This window comes from Mauremys mutica, chromosome 3, assembly GCF_020497125.1.
Source record: "Mauremys mutica isolate MM-2020 ecotype Southern chromosome 3, ASM2049712v1, whole genome shotgun sequence".
NCBI lineage: Eukaryota > Metazoa > Chordata > Testudines > Geoemydidae > Mauremys > Mauremys mutica.
Genome location: NC_059074.1, coordinates 119,541,436 through 119,558,070, shown reverse-complemented (window position 1 = coordinate 119,558,070; position 16,635 = coordinate 119,541,436). Strand labels below are relative to the sequence as shown.

Sequence of the window (16,635 nt, the reverse complement as noted above, 5' to 3'; positions counted from 1 at the left end):
AAGCTGGAACTTGAGAGTGGGGGCCCTTGTGAACCACTGAGGGGAAATACAGGTGCAGTTGCCCTGATCTGTGACAAAACAGGTCTAGTGATATAGACTGTCCCTTGTTTTTTATTTTTTTATCTACATTTTGGTCTTAAGGATTGTTCAAAAGGCAGGCATGGTAATTTGAGACACATACTCCAATCTTCTAAAACGTTAGGATTAACTGAATAATGATGCTATTTACACCATATCATTATTCAGAGAAGATATCACTACTCAGCTACGTTATTTATCATACTTTGTTTGTTTCCCAGTTGCCGGAGTGGTTCTGGGCATGTCAGAGGATTCAATTAAAACTAATGTGAAAATATTAAAATATGCCAAAAACTTTGAAAAGGTCCTCCCTTGCTTTTTTTAAAAACAACTTACCACTCATACTAGAGTAACTATTTGAGGAAAGGTGAGTTCATCTCATTTCACCCATACTACTGCAACTCATAATCTTTAATACTAGGGGACCTAATTCAGCAAGGTAGTTAGCCATGTGCCTAAATGTAAGCAGGAGTAGATCCATTAACTTCAGTGGAAAAAATAATAAAGTCTTTAAGATGTGCTTGTTAGGCGGTGTTGTTCCAAATGGTAATGTATGGAACAATCTTGCATTGACAAATAGATGGACATCAATAGGCCTTTTTTTCTGGTCTGCCACTTTTCAGATCTGCATGGCTTTTTCTAAAGTTATCTCACACATTTTCTTATTTCTGCAGCCTGTCACAAGCCTTCCCTAATCAGGGACTCTCTTAAGGAGCCAAAATTGCAAGACTGCCTCTTTTGCTTCAACCCTCTAACATATTCCTGAATACTTTGTGTGTGGGGGGGTGTGTGTGTGTGTTTTGTTTCACTCGTGAAAGAGACCTCTTTCATCAGTTTCTTCCTTCCTGGGTATACAATAAGTTTCAAACTATCCTTATCAAAACTATTGCTGTCCCCAGGAGAGAGCTGGAAACTATTAAAGATATCTAACTCTTCTGCACCAGATACAGCTAATTATAAGTTCACTTCCCTGGTACGGTCTGTTGTGTCTGCATCCACTGCAATCATCTGCAAGCCCATTTGTGATTCCTGCACATTGCCCCCAAACCTTAATTCTGGTGGTGGTTTCATGCTGTTCATCCTTTCTGGCAGCGTATGTGCAGTGCAGGCCCCTGGAACTGCTGTGAAAATTCTGCCTGGGTGATCTCAAATCCATCCATTCTTGTTACCAGGTGGTGGTGTATGGCAGTGAGAATGTGGATTTAACAATTATATTAATTTTGTTCTAACATTATGTGATGCAGCAACTGGAGCTTGCTGCAGTCTGCAGGTCCCTGATCTGTCCCTGCTGTCCTGAGTCTCTCCCTCCATGGAGAAGGATGACATTTGGTCTCTGCAGGTAGACCCCAGATCCCTGCTTAACAGCAGCTTCACCAAAAGGGCGCTCTGTCAGGGGGAAAAAATGAAGGTTTTGGTACACCACTCCATCGAAAGCCTTGAGCTTGAAGGTAGGCTGTTACTTTCCCCCACCTGGGGCACATAACCTCTGTCTCATTTCAGTCAGTATCTTGAAACTTACACTATTTTCTTTTGTCTCTTAGGCTATTAATGGGATCCCTCCTCTGTCACCATTGCACCACTCCCCTCTGAGGTCTGGTAGCATACTGGGTGTAGCACAGACACAGAGACAAACGCTCTAGGTGCTTTAAGCACTAGGCTCTAGCACTAGGTGGGTTCCCACTATGGTATAATGTTTTGGATACAACAGAGGATTCCTTTACTAGGGCTGCCAGGGAGAGTCATAGAGATGTAGGGCTGGAAGGATCTTTAAGAAGTCATCAAGTCCAGCCCGCTGTGCTGTGGCAGGACCAAGTAAACCTAGACTATCCCTGGCCTGTGTTTGTCCAACTTGTTTTTAAAAAGCTTCCACTAATGGAGACTCCACAGCCTCCTTTGGAAGCCTATTCCAGAGCTTAACTATCCTTAGAGTTAGAAAGTTTTTCCTAATACCTAACCTAAATCTCCCTTGCTGCAGATTAAGCCCATTACTTAAGGTTCTACCTTTAGTGGACATGGAGAACAATTGATCACTATCCTCTTTGTAACAACCCTTACCATATTTGAAGACTGCTATCAGGTCCCCTCTTAGTCTTGTTTTCTCGAGACTAAACATGCCCAGTTTTTTTAACCTTTCCTCATAGGTCAGGTTTTCTAAACCTTTTATTATTTTCGTTGCTCTCCTTGGGACTCTTCCCAATTTGTCCACATCCTTCCTAAATTGTGGTGCCCAGAACTGGACAGAGTACTCCAGCTGGGGCCTCTCAGTACTGAGTAGAGCAGGATAGTTACCTCCCGTGTCTTACATACACTACTCCAGGCAATCACACACTGGCCAGCAGATCCTCAAGTCAGTCCTCCTGTCTGTAAGCTGTGATCTTGTTCAAGATGTGAGGCAGAAAGGGGTAATTTTCAATTACTGGATGCCAAGTAATTTTCTTCTAAAAATATTTAGTTTAGAGAAACAAGAAATGGTAGGCCAGCTCTCAGTTTCTCTTACTGCCAAACCTGGGAAAGCCACATCAAAATATGGCATTGTTGATACAGGCTACTCATGAGACTATCTCAGGGGATGTGAGTCTCACTATTTTGTCCTGGCTTTTTTTTACATACCTTAGGGGACACCAGAGTCAAGACTAAGCACAATAATCACAGTTATTAACGAGGGCTATTTATTATTACAGGAAGGAAAAGAAAACATTAGACAAACACAAATGATAAACTGGTTACTTCTATTATAATCTCTTCTGTATGCCTCTGTGGTGAGCTTTTAGCAGATATGACACCTTTGCGAACGGACTGGCTGTGAGGTGTTCTTCGTTTGGTAAGTTAAGACCAAAGTATATTGTTTCCCAAAGTTATTGTGAACTATGTCTTAGTATTTTATCAGATATATAAACGCGGTTTTATGAGTGGGCAAGACAATTTAAGGGCAGGTGGAACCTGGCTAATTATTAATAACAACAACAACAATCACCACCAGCAGCCAGTTTATAGATGGGCATAGTAAGCAATCTTAACTAAAGCCTATGATATCAAAGAAAATATTTAAATCAGTTACTTAGGAGAAACCATTTAAGAGCCGTCTTGAGACAGGCCAGTAAACAAATATTAAGAATCTTAAATCAATTAAAACCCACTATTTTTCTATCAGTCTTTTGCCCATCTCCTCTCCAGGAATGCACGGTCTAACCATTTGGTGATTAACAGGAGAAATTGTTAATATTTTAAGTTACAACAGCATTTCAATATTCCAACAAAATCATTACATGAGTTTTTAAATATAACCCCTTCCCCGTGTCTTAGTTAACTTTCTTTCGCCAGTCCACGTTGAAGTCTTGCCAGGTTTCCTTGAGTTGGTTTCTTCTTGAGTCTTTTCTGTTTTTCCTAGCTGCTGTGGCAGCTTGCTTGTTGAGATGGACAGGATACATTGAGTGCTTGCTGTTTAAGCAGGGTAGCAGAAGGCGAGTGGTTATATGAGGAGTGGTCATTTCAGATTTATTTATGCTCTGTTCATAATTTCATGGAAACAGGAAGGAAAACACACCTCTTTCAGGCTTGTTTAGAATCAATGTGGTGGTTGTTACTCTTTCATTGGCTCCATACCATCACAAGCTGGTTTGGGCGACACCTTCAGTTCCTGAATATGCAGTCTGTTTAATGAATATGCATCATTTCTAATTGCCTTTGTTCTTGTGGAGGGAAAAATCCAGATAACCTTTTACAGTTAGAACTTAACTCTTCCTTTTTATTCAATTCATTTTGAACTATTCCTTCAATTTTGTTAGAGTTCATCAGGAAATTAAATTCTGTTTTCAAAAAGTCCAAACACTCCTGTTCTTTATAGGAAGTTTTTAGTTTTTAAAATCTGTACATTAAATAACCCTTAAAATCTCTATCTTAAGTTGATACCACATGACTGTTTTTCTTGTCTTCCTTAGTTGTGTGAGGGAGTTGCTTGAGCACTGCCACTAATTAATTTCCCATGAATATAAATATTCTATACTTAAATGGATTTTTATAATAGTAATTAATTTAGCAAGTTCATTCCTTTTTGGTATATAAAGCATTTTACCATTTACATAGCAACGATATTAGGAACTTTGTATTCAGTTAACATATTTGGAAGTACGCATTTTACAAAGGCATTTGCCATTTCAACCTTAACAAATAAAGGTTTGAAACATTTCCAGCTGCACATGTTTTCCCTAGAAGGTTTTAAAGACAGAAGTAGATGTTTTTCATTGAAAAATAAGGGGGGCTGGCAGAGGTCCCTTTTACCCCCCAAGGTTTTATAGTTTGATAAGGGTTTTTAGTGTTACTTCTCAAGTCCCTCTTCTGTTTACTAGTTGCAGTCTTTACAATTAATGCCTATCAAACATTCCATACAAAGCACCAGTCACCACAACCAAGCTTACATCCATTTTTCAAAACACAGCATAAGAGAAATGGGCATAGAAAGTGAAAGCATGACAAAGCAATGGGCTTAAATTGCAGCAAGGGAGGTTTAGGTTGGACATTAGGAAAAGCTTCCCAACTGTCATGGGTTGTTAAGCACTGGAATAAATTGCCTAAGGAGGTTGTGGAATCTCCATCATTGGAGATTTTTAAGAGCAGGTTGGACAAACACCTGTCAGGGATGGTCTAGAATGATAATACTTAGTCCTGCCATGAGGGCAGGGGACTGGACTAGATGACCTCTTGAAGTCCCTTCCAGTCCTATAGTTCTATTATTCTAAGAAAGTTTAAAATTCTGTTTTCCTGAATTTGTATAAATAGTCTTACTGGTAATAAACATGGTTTTATGGCTGAGGAGGGGTTGGGAAGAGAAGGTAAAACATTCCTTTTGTTGGCTTGAATATTTCATATAATAAAAAAAATATATTCATGGAGGTACATTTCTCCAAGCATCTTAGGTATGAAATTAGTGATAAATCTATTGTAAACTTCAGTAAAGGCACAGGCAAGTCTAGTGACAAATGTATAATTTATGAATATCATTTCTGCATAAATATCAAGGTCTGTCCACTACAAGGACCATCCACACAACTCTCTTGTTTGCAGGGCATTCCCAACAGGCTGCTCCCCACTCCAGCTCTCAGCCTTCTGTCCACGGTCAGCTCCCAAGCTGCTGCCTCCAGCCTGTTCCTCCTGCTGCCATGCAGTTGCCAGGTCTCCTCTGACCTCTGGATATCACTTCCCTTCCCTGTGCTGGAACAATTAGGGAGCCTGCCACTGGCTGGCTGTTGAACTGGGAGTGGGGCACCACTGCCTAGTAATGAGCCAGCAGGTTTATTCACATACTCACTCCACATTTTGTTCCACCCCTTTTTGATTATCACCCTGCAGACACTCCCCATTTCCCCTTTTGGGAAAGGCCCTGCCTGAACGTGAGGAGAATTGTGTACTCCCTGGCAGGGTTGCCAACTCCTGCTATTTTATTGCAAGTCTCACAATATTTGGTGTTTTTCTGGAAGGCCCAGCTACTTTAGTCAAGGGATTACGTGACAATCTCAACTTCCTTTCTTTTTAAATGAAAGTGTCTAGCCCTTATGGTTGTGGGGAAAAACTTGAATATGTGACCTGAGTGCATCCTAAAGCTCAGGAACCAGAAGGTAAAGAAAAGAACCCAAAATATATTATTTAAAAAAAACAAACAAGGGGGGGTTGGATAGAGGGCAGGGGAGTTTGGGGTGGTGGTCACGGGGCGGGGGTGTGGATGGTGGTCGGGGGAGAAATGGGGGGTTGAATGGGGGCAGGGGTCCCGGGGGGGGGCAGTTAAGAAGGAGCGGGGGTTGGATGGGGTGGCAGGGGGCAGTCAGGGGACAGAAAGGGGTGGTTGGATGGGGCAGGGATCCTGGGGGGGCCATCAGGAATGAGAGGAGGGGTTGGATGGGGCAGCGTCGGGAGTCCAGGGGCAGTCAGGGGACAGGGAGCGGGGATGTGTGGATGGGGCAGGGGTCCCAGAGGGGCCGTCAGGGAATGGGAGTGGTGGGGGGTTGGATAGCGCAGGAGTCCCAGAGGGGGAGCAGATAGGAGGTGGGGCTGGGCCATGACCCCCTGCCCTAACCGGCCCTCCATACAATTTACGAAACCCAATGCAGCCCTCAGGCCAAAAAGTTTGCCCGCCTCTGCTCTAGGAGGTCCTTCATATAGATCTCTTCATCACTGTTCATTCCCTTCCCACCTACAGACCAAGTACAGAACTGATCTGGTCACAGGATTTCCCCTGGTATTAGCAGATTTCAGGGTCCAGAATGGAGAGATTGGACTTCCTGTGGAAGAGTTTCAAGGTGAATTCAAACAATCTTAGCTAAGAAGGCAGCATCACCTAGTAGCTTTGAGCAAGAATGCATGAGGATGCTAGATACAATTGGACCAACTGATACCAGGAATCTAAGGCAAAACATAATTAATCAATGTTTCTGATGTGATGCCCTGGCTGGAAGTCTGCTAGAAACATAAGCAGATGCTAATATTAAAAAAAAAAAAAAAAAAAAAAAAAAAAAGAGAGAGGACCTCTGCTGTCCAGAGGCAATACCCTAGTGAGGAGTCCAGTCCACCCAAGGTGCTGGGATTCCTATGAGTACTGATCCTGGGCTCCACACTGGAGGGTCATCTGTCATATCAGCTTCAGTGTAGAAGGGGTTAAATTGGAAGCCCTCACTCTCTGCCCTCCTACCTCAGAGTTTTGAGGCTGTTGTGGGTAGGGAGGATTTCCACTACTTTACCCCTTGCCTTGTGTGAGAGAGGATGTCTCCCCTGAGCTACCCAGCACCAGCTTTCCCAAGAAGCACTGAAGTGAAATTGATGCAATTCATGGCCATTTCACAGGTTTCTGAACAGCAACAGTCAAAATTATTAACACTAATGTTGGCATAAGACACATTCTAGGTGAGTGTTGTTAGGGGTCAGTTGAGAAGGTTCAAAGGCTGATGATTTTACTTACCTTTAGTTTCCCTTTGAGTAGCTTCACTTCCAAGATTCCCTGTTGTTCTTTGTTTCTTAACAAAAAATGGCCCAGATGCAGAATGGGACCAGTTATTGCCATACTAAAGCTATATCTTGAGGATAGCATACATCACAAGTACCCACAGGGATAGAAGCCACTTTGACTTCTAAAACTCCTTAGTTGTCAGTAGCAGCATGGCTTTTAATAGTCTCCAATCTTAGACGGCCAAGTGGTAAGCACTATGTTACAAACAGAAGCACAGCTTTTTTCAGGGTTGGGACAGAGATTAATTTCTTTTTCATTTCCTATGGCTTGATGCATACATCAGGGAAAAGACAATATAGAGAAGCTAGGAGGAAAGTTGTAAGAACATTGAACAGGGCACTCACTTCCAGTGCCTCCTAGTGGCTGGATGTGGTACTGCAATCTTTGTCCTGCTGCTGGCGCCCTCTGTAGTTTGTTGACCTTAGTAGGCAGGTCTTCAATGGATCAGCCCTCCAGCCAAGTCACACAATCAAAAATGGATGCACCCCTTCCAGGGTAGCAAAAGTCCAACAAAACTATTTGCCCTCACTAGGGTCTTCAGCCCTGTCTCTGGGCCTTTTAAATCCTGCTCTTTACTGGAGCTTCTAAACAAGCCTCTTCCCCTCTTGGGGCTTAGGCCACTTTGCTAGTGGCTGGTGGGGAAACCCAGGCCCACCCACTACTCCAGGTCCCAACCCAGGGACCCTGTGAAATAGCAACCACAAACCACTGCGGCTGTTTCCTGGGCCCCTGTAGCCCCTTTCATTTCACCCTGACCTCAGGGCTGAAGTTCTCAGATTCTCTTCCTCCTCACTGCATGCCAATGCCACCTGAGACCACCTTCTGGTTCTCCCTTGAGCACCTGTGACCAGCAGGGAATCCCCAGCCCTGTGCCTCTGGCCCCAGCCAGGAACTGACCCACTCCTTTTATCTGAGCCTGCTGGGCTCTGATTGATAGTTTCTATGCCCCCTCTCTAGGCAGGCCTGGAGGACCCATCTTCATTGCTTCTTTACTGGGGCAGGGTGTGGTAGGACTGCAGGGCTTCTGGTAGGGGGCCATGAAGGGCTAGGTGCACTGTGTCACAGAATGCAGCACTGGTGAATTGCAATGATAGATTAGCCACTGAACAGATTTCACTCTGGATCCGACAGGGATAACATTTACTGCGGTGCTCTTCAGCTTTATGGCATTAGAAGAAACTTTACCAGGAGCCACATGGGAGGGAGCTCCAGTTCATTTGCCCAGCAATCCCAGCATTGCATCCAGGGTGGATTTGATTTGACTAGTGATCCTCACTAGTCAGGAAGATTCTATTTAATCACAGATTTCTACATAAAAGTGCATTCTTGTTGGTTGTTATAACCTTAATACATATTCTTCACAACTCAGAGATAGATGTAGGTTTCATTTTTAGAAGGTATACACTATACATTTTTAAACAGTGATTTATTTTGAAAACGTTTCAGATTAGTTTTACAGCTATATCAGAAAATGAATGATTGTTTGGTTATTTCATTTACCAAAGGTAATTGAAACAGATATTTGTGAAGTCATTGGGAGGTGAACTATCTCCAATTCAACAGGCTAATCATTAATATTCAGAGGATTTTCTTGCCATGCTGTATTAGGAGGAGAACATCACCAGATAGACATTTAAATTGTTTTATTTAACTAAAACAACAACGTTATGTATTCTGGATTTTTTCTTCAACAGCAAACATATAATATTTTAACAAAACAAGCATTTGAATGTAGCTAATCATTCACGTTTTTTAAAATCAGGTTTTTTTTTTTTTAAATTGTTTTTAACTAAAATAGTTAAATTAAATTAAAAAAAAATTAAATCGACTGTCAGCCAGGTCAATGTGAGAAACTTAAAATATTGGCTTATGCAGCTAACTCAGTCGTTCATAAGCTGGAAAGAAAAACAAGCTTTCTTGCTTTTTCAGGTCCCAAATGATTTCTCAATTTGGAATGAATTAGTCCAAAGGAAGGAAATATTGTTTCTACATCAGCAGAAGAAGCTACTGCTGTTAAAAGTGAGATTATCACTTCCACAGTCTCTGAATCCAAGTGCTTAAGTGACTTTCTCCAGTTCACTGGTGTGACTTTCTTTAAAACACCATCAGCAAACATAGATTTCTTGAATGGTTCATCCTTAGCTCTGAAGTTTATTATAGTTGGCATTATGGAGGGATGATTGTTGGATGTCCATGTCATAGCCAACTCCTCTTCTTCAGCAGTTAAGGTTTGACCCTGGTACCGAGTATTGAGAATATCTGCAAGAAAATGAGCTGGAGATAGTGCTTGTCCCATTCGTTTTTTTGAATGTTTGTATTTTAACTCTGTCATTGCATATTTCTCTTTTTAAGATCTCACTCAGTTCCTTCCAAATTTCAACAGCATCAGCAATAAAACAGCTATTTCCCTGCATTTTGTTCAAGGCTACAGAAATAGGCTTCAGGGTACTACTCAGCATGTGTTCAACATTTCTCTTAAGCCCAATGTTGAGAACTTTGGCTGTGACAGTACCATCTTTTTTTTCACAATTTTGTTCACAAACTCTTGTCAGATTAGGCCAGTTCTTGATAGTGCTCAAAACAGTCCACTACTGAGTTCCATAGCACGTCTTGTGGGGAGAGTTAGCTTGGTTCCTCCCATTTTTTTCAGAGCAGCTGCTGCAAAGTGGTTGTTACGAAAGTATTTTGCAATTTCAACATTAGCCTTTATTTCTGGAACACTGAAGTCTTTGGCTAGGAGGTGCATCAAGTTATTAGCTTGGGACTCTCTTCTAAATAATTTCTTCTCATCTTGGATACATTTGGAGCATTGTCTGAGACCAAGCTGTGTATTAGACATTTGAATTTTTTTTCACAGTTATAGCTTTTACTGCTACTTCTTGTAAGTATGCTGCTGTGTGTGCATTTCCTGATGTATCAATTGTTTCTGTAAGGAAGACATTCCCTTGTTCTGTTATCACACAAGCACATATAACAGAATCATTGCGGACATTGCTTCACACATCAAGACTCAGGTTAACAATTTCACCCTCTAGACCTTTTGCACACTGCTCAATTTCTCTTTCATACACTTTATCCAGCAATTTGCCTGCGACATCTGCTCTGTTGGGTAGACTGTATCCTGGTCTTAATGACTGAACCATGTTAATGAAGTGTGGGTTCTCAATCATACGGAAAGGAGAGTTTGTTGCATAAACAAACCGGGCAATTTTTTCATCAATTACCTCTTTTTGTAATCTACTGGTTCTTATCACAAACTTCTCTATGGTTGTTTCTGGATGATGGAGATTTTTTTCTTTTTGCTACAGGTGATATACTGTGCCTATGTGACATACATGATGTGACTGAAACACTGTCACTGGCAGATAACTCTGAAACTATAGAAAATGATGGTGATCTTGAAGGTGGATAGACTTCAGAATCCTGTATGTTGAGGATGGATTCTCATAAACAAAAAGTAAGTCAATGCAGTTATTTAATTATTATTACTAGACTGCTCATTTAGTATTACTCATTGCATTCACTGACAATCAGTACTACTTTCAAGGTGAAATTGTAAAAGGAAGATCTGCCTATTTCAGCTATTTATTTTTTATCAGAACTGCATGTAAAATGATAGTACCATAGAGTAAGAACTATATTTTTTTGCTCAAACATGAGAATTCAAGAATAATCCAGAAGGAAGACAGGCAGGCCTTAAGAAAAAAGTATGAAATAATAAAGTTTACCAACCTGAAGATCCTGCATGTTCAGACATGTTCCTTTCATCTTCTTCAATGCAGCTTCCTCCTGAGAAGGAACACGTCTCATGATGTTTCATTCGGGCAACCAGGCCTTGCATTTCTTTGTTGCACTGTTTGCATTTTGCATGCATGCCTGTCTTACCCATAGGTAGAGGAACTTCATAAAATATTCCCAAACTGGGTCTCTTTTATGGCCTGTTGCCATTATAGGTTTTCCCTTCTAGTGAGAGAATGGTATGGCAAATCTCAAATCAATGAAGGCTACTCAGAAAGACCTCAATACTTCTGTAATATGCTGCTCAAACAGTTTCACTTTTGTTTCTACCGCCGGTCCCTCCCTTCTCACATTTATCTCCACACTTCTTCTTGTTGTCCAGATCTATTCACTGAACTTTTTGAAACTTTGCATTTTTAGAGAGAGGTAAGGGATTGACTCTGTGTACACAAATTTGCAGAGGGATAATAGAGTTGAGGTCTGTTATTTCTCACCTCTATATATTAATTTATTTATTTTAAAAACATTTTTGCTGTTAACAAGCATGAGTCCCATTGGGTAGATATAAAGATTAACCTAAATATTCTATACAGAAGCCCCTGGGACTCCATAAAATTGGGTCCCTAATCCATGAACTATTGGAATCCATTAACAAAACTTTTCTTAAACATTACATGAATATACTGTTTCATACTATAGAATTAGAATTTATAATCCCTATTCCATTATGAGATATCTTTGAGCTATAATGTATCTTGATTAAAACTATCTTTAGATAGGTTTTTCCTCAAAAAGCATTTTATCAAAAAAATCCAATTTAAATAAAAAAAATCCATTTTAATTTTTTTTTTTAATAATTGATTTTTATCCACCCTAACTGCATGGTCTGTAATCCTCAAGGCACAGATTCCTGTGATCAGTATTCAGCTCAAGGCTAGATCCAGCCCAGAGATGTGTTGAAACCATGCCTGTTTTCTTCATCAAAGAGTAAATTAACCTGTGAAATGGAAAGGTCAGTTAAGAAAACAAACCAGAATCATACAATTTTTACAAAGGAGTCTGTCACGGGGCGATCTGCCCCTTTAAGGGCCTGTGGGACTGGGGAGCGGCCAGCCCTGTTCTGGAGAGGAGCCCACAAGCAGCTGCTGGGAATCACCTGACCCAGTTGGACAGAATCTAGTGCTCGGGTCTAATAATTCCCAGCCAGGGATACAAAGGAGAGCTCCTGCCCCAGGAGACTGGCTGTGACCAGGAGAGGACTGGGAGTGCACTCTCCTGTGGCTACTGCAGAAGGCTGTGAGAGGGCAGGGAAGCCCTGCAGATGCCCTTAGGCTTTGGAAGGTTCAGCACATTAAGCTATTGGAGGCAGAGGGCTTCACAATCCGGGCTAAAGAACAGGACTCTTGCTTTTTGTTGTTGTTCCAATTTCCCTTTTTTTGTGTTTAGAAACTAAACAGAGCCCTGAGGAAAAGGCTATAGACTGAACTGGGCATAGCTGATTATTTGTCTCTGCCTGGTGATTGGGTCCACTATCCCTGAGTCCTTTTAACTGAATGCTCCAAGGGATGGGGGAAAAGCCACTGTATCTCCTATGTTATCTTTAGTGTCTTTCTTTTGCTGCACCTGGACAAATGTTATTACCATTACATCTTCTACACATGTTGTGGATCCCTCTTTTCCAAGATAAACATTTATTTCAGTTTACAAAAAATAACAGATGACTTAAATGGCTTTGAAATCATAGTCACACAGCAGAGTGGTCAAGGCAAAAGGAAGAAATTAATCTCACCAAAGCTATGCACTGTAGGGAACAAAGACACCTTTGTTTTGAGGTAAAAAAAGCTATCCAACTGGAAAGCAAAGACATGTTGTTTATGGTAGTTAAAATATAACTTGTATGGCTTTCCTCTTTGTCCAGGGGAAGTCTGTGTTGAAGTTGGAAAGGATGAACATATCAGGGCATGCAACACAGTAAAACCACTTTCAAGGATGAAAATTGCCTCTTGTGAACAGAAGAGAAAATAAGAAATAGAGAACACACAACTGTCCTGGATGAGGAACTGGATGAAGGGTCTGAAATGAACCTCACTTGGTGGAAGTTGCTGTTTTTCCTTTTATAACATCATGCAGCTCCTTCCACAATTAGGCAATTCTTTAGCTCGCCAGCCTGTCCCATTCACACTATATCAACAGTATCACTAAATGCTGTCAAATAATTTAAAATATTTAAGAATGAAGGCAGGGTGTCTCCTCTTAATAGGCAGCAGGTTTAAAACAAATAAAAGGAAGTTCTTCTTCACGCAGTGCACAGTCAACTTGTGGAACTCCTTACCTGAGGAGGTTGTGAAGGCTAGCACTATAACAGCGTTTAAAAGGGAACTGGATAAATTCATGGTGGCTAAGTCCATAAATGGCTATTAGCCAGGATGGGTAAGAATGGTGTCCCTAGCCTCTGTTCGTCAGAGGATGGAGATGGATGGCAGGAGAGAGATCACTTGATCATTGCCTGTTAGGTTCACTCCCTTTGGGGCACCTGGCATTGGCCACTGTCGGTAGACAGATACTGGGCTAGATGGACCTTTGGTCTGACCCGGTACGGCCGTTCTTATGTTCTCTCATTTCACTGTTAACACTAATCTTAGCAAAATAGTATGCCAGCCACAGAGATAGAGTGTATAACCTGATGATCAGAGAACTGATCTAGAAAATCACTCATTTTGATTTGTGGGCTACATATTAAGTATTTAATCATAAATATAGGTTTACTACAATCAGGGCAGCCGTAGGATTTGTAGTTCCTATCTGAAGACAATGCTGCCCAATCCAGCTCTCTCTCCACCTGCAACTGCCCTTCCCATCTCTGTCTGTGATGTCACCGCCAACAACCTCTTGATCAGGTGGTGTAACCAGAAGGCACTGGAGGCAAAGGACTCTGTGTCCACTTAGATGGCATAGACTTAATGCCACTATTGTCTACAACAAATACAAAGAGAGAGACATACAAATATACACATAAGGGGATCCACTGGAGCTCTTCATTCCCATCTGATGGGAATGCGGAAGGTGCTTGGACTCTTACTAGAATGCTTTTCCTGTACACTTAGACACTTCTTTTTCTGTCAGTCTTTGGCTAATGGGTGCAAGATAAATTTGAAACAGACTTACCTCCATCTGGTTCCTAAGAGAGGGAGTTTCTTTTTCTTTCCTCCCAAGTTCAGAGGCCAGCAAAGAGGACCTGCCTAGCCTCCATCCCTGTCTGGCCACCATCATTGGGTCCTCTTCCCCTCTCTATATTGCAGCAGCTTCCTCCAATGCAGCTCTCTGGGTGAAATGATTCCTGTCACAGTTTCATTGCTGACCACAGAGTTCTGAACTGCAGTTGTGAAAGGGACTAAAGTCTTGTTTATTTGATTCCACCGATTCTTGGGAAAACTACAGTAGCATTAACACGAGAGCTGTCTGCAGACTCGGCAGACAACACTGCATCAGGCTACAATTAGATCAAGGTTATCCTTGCAACAATAAGGGCTCAAGAATTTAAAAAAAAAAAGCTGAAAATCTGCAAAAGTTAATGGTGATGTGGGACTGCAGGTCCTTCTCACTGGACAGTGACATAAAAGGGAGTGAATTTAAAAAGCCCTGCCCTATTACACTTTGTACTGTAGTTCACATTGAATGTTTTATAAATATTAGCACCACAAAACAAGATAATCCACTTTAGTCTTATTTTTGCCCATTGCTTGTTTTTCAGTTAAAGAAAAAAAAGACAACAGAGGCATACTACCAGCCATCATAGCATCTGTATTTATTAAAGATGAGAGCATTTGAGGTAACACTGAAGTTTCCAGTATATAAGTGGCAATAAGAAAAATAACATAAATCCCATATGCAATTTCCTTCAATTAAGAGCAAACTGCCTAATATGCAAGCACAGTAGATTATTGTAAAAACTCTTTGTCTTTCATCTTCCCACATGAATGACAGCAGGTATGATGGGCAGGTCTCAGAATGAGCAGGGAAATCCCAGTCTAGAGACGTAGTTGTTCAGGACAGCAAATTATAAGAAAGCTGGCTCTGGAATATTAATGTATTTCTGATTAAGACTAGTCTCCTGTTTTAAAAGCATTCGGGATGTTCAACAAGAAGCAAGATACAACAAACGAGTCATAGATTTTCTAGTCTGCAAAATTTTATTAAGCAACAGCTGGACAACTCTTACAACTCCAAATCATCAAGGAAAAAAAGGGCTATCAGTCCATCTCTTAATCATGTAGACAGTAAAGAATTTGGACAAACCACATTATTAAAGGGAAACCATTAATGCTTTCTAGGTACCACCCGTACACTCTATTACACAAGATACATAAAAGGAGAGGCAGATCAGGGTAAGTCTATAATTACAATGAAAACCTGGTTCAGAATGTCATATTTAAAAAAAAACATTTCCAGAAATATGTTTTTAAAATAGTGTACCTATGTAATAGTACGCGGCAGTGTACCAATTTCCCCGAAGGCTTGAAAAGAACATGCTGGGTCATTTGGCTAGGGATCTCGGCACCCGCATGACTGCACACTTGTTTAAAAAAAAAAAAGCCAAAAACAGTAGTAATAGATTCAGAAAAAATGTCCAAAGTTACAGTACCAAAATAATGCATTTATAAACAAATGCAAAAAAATACCTTTTTCAGGAAATACTACCGTGCCTTTTTTCAATCAAATGCATCCCCATGCGATTCAACAACACTACATATTTTGTATCTACAACAAACGAGATCTTAAACACCATCCCCCCAACACACACATACACACCCACAAAGAAAAGAGAAAAACACAGTAAGAAAAAAAAGAATAGGAAGCAAAAGGCAAAACAGAGACCAAGCTAACAAAAGAAAAGAAAGAAAAATTACAAATCTTATCAACAAGGAACCAGAAATAATAGATTGATGGGAACTATGCTGAGCACTATTTTGATGAAATACTGAAAACGCAATCACCTGCTAACATTATACAAAAACGTTTCTCTCAGTTTTATTATTATTTTTAATCTTAACACTTTTATTATTTGAACCAATGTTAATCTGGCCATCTTTTCGCAATCAGTTATCTGGCCAACAAAGTAAACATTCAGACAGACAGCTTTGTCACTATCCAAAACTCCTGTATCCGATTTTATTTTTAAATTTGGAGTTAGTGTAAATTGGAGGGGAACAATTAGGAACATTTACAGAGCCTTTACATCCGTCTACCATTATGAATCCAATTTTTCTGTGCACATTTTGGAGAAAGAAGTGGTTTGGGGTTGTCCTTCATCCCGCAAAGTCATTATAGTCTCAATTGTATCTGTGTGGAGACACCCTTGCAGAGTCCAATTCAAGTCAATCTGTATAGTAGAGGAGCTTGACTGCATGGACACATTTGCAGAATTATGGGCCTAGAGTTGTTGTTTTTTAATTTTAATAACAATTGCTTCAGTGACTCCTCCTCTGTCCTCTTACTTTAACTGCTCTTGCTATATTTTCCTATTTGCACAGATACAGCCCAAAACAATCAAAACCCCAAAGCAATTCTTTCCTAAAACTTCTTTCTCAACATGCAATGCTCAGTGCTGGGTTGGATTTTTTAATCCTTAAAGTTTCTGTGTGTGACTGTGTATTTGTGCACACTTGAAAAAATGTAATCTTAAAACAATTCCCTTTTGAGACCATTCCTGGGAGATGGTAATATAGTTTAATTCACTCCAGCGTGATACATGTAGCAACAGCCTTAAACCCTGATCCCGGAGAAGGATTCATGCGTGAAGACCCTTGTGCCCATACAGGATTGTA

General features: G+C 40.8%; 1 long non-coding RNA gene across 1 annotated transcript; it reads left to right on the top strand.

The window, feature by feature from the left end:
- Positions 1–10,475: 10,475 nt before the first annotated feature.
- LOC123366295 lies at positions 10,476–12,944 on the top strand. Its single transcript, XR_006578025.1, has 3 exons — positions 10,476–10,529; positions 11,711–11,822; positions 12,729–12,944. It is a non-coding gene; the product is annotated as an uncharacterized LOC123366295 (long non-coding RNA).
- The last annotated feature ends 3,691 nt before the right edge of the window (positions 12,945–16,635 follow it).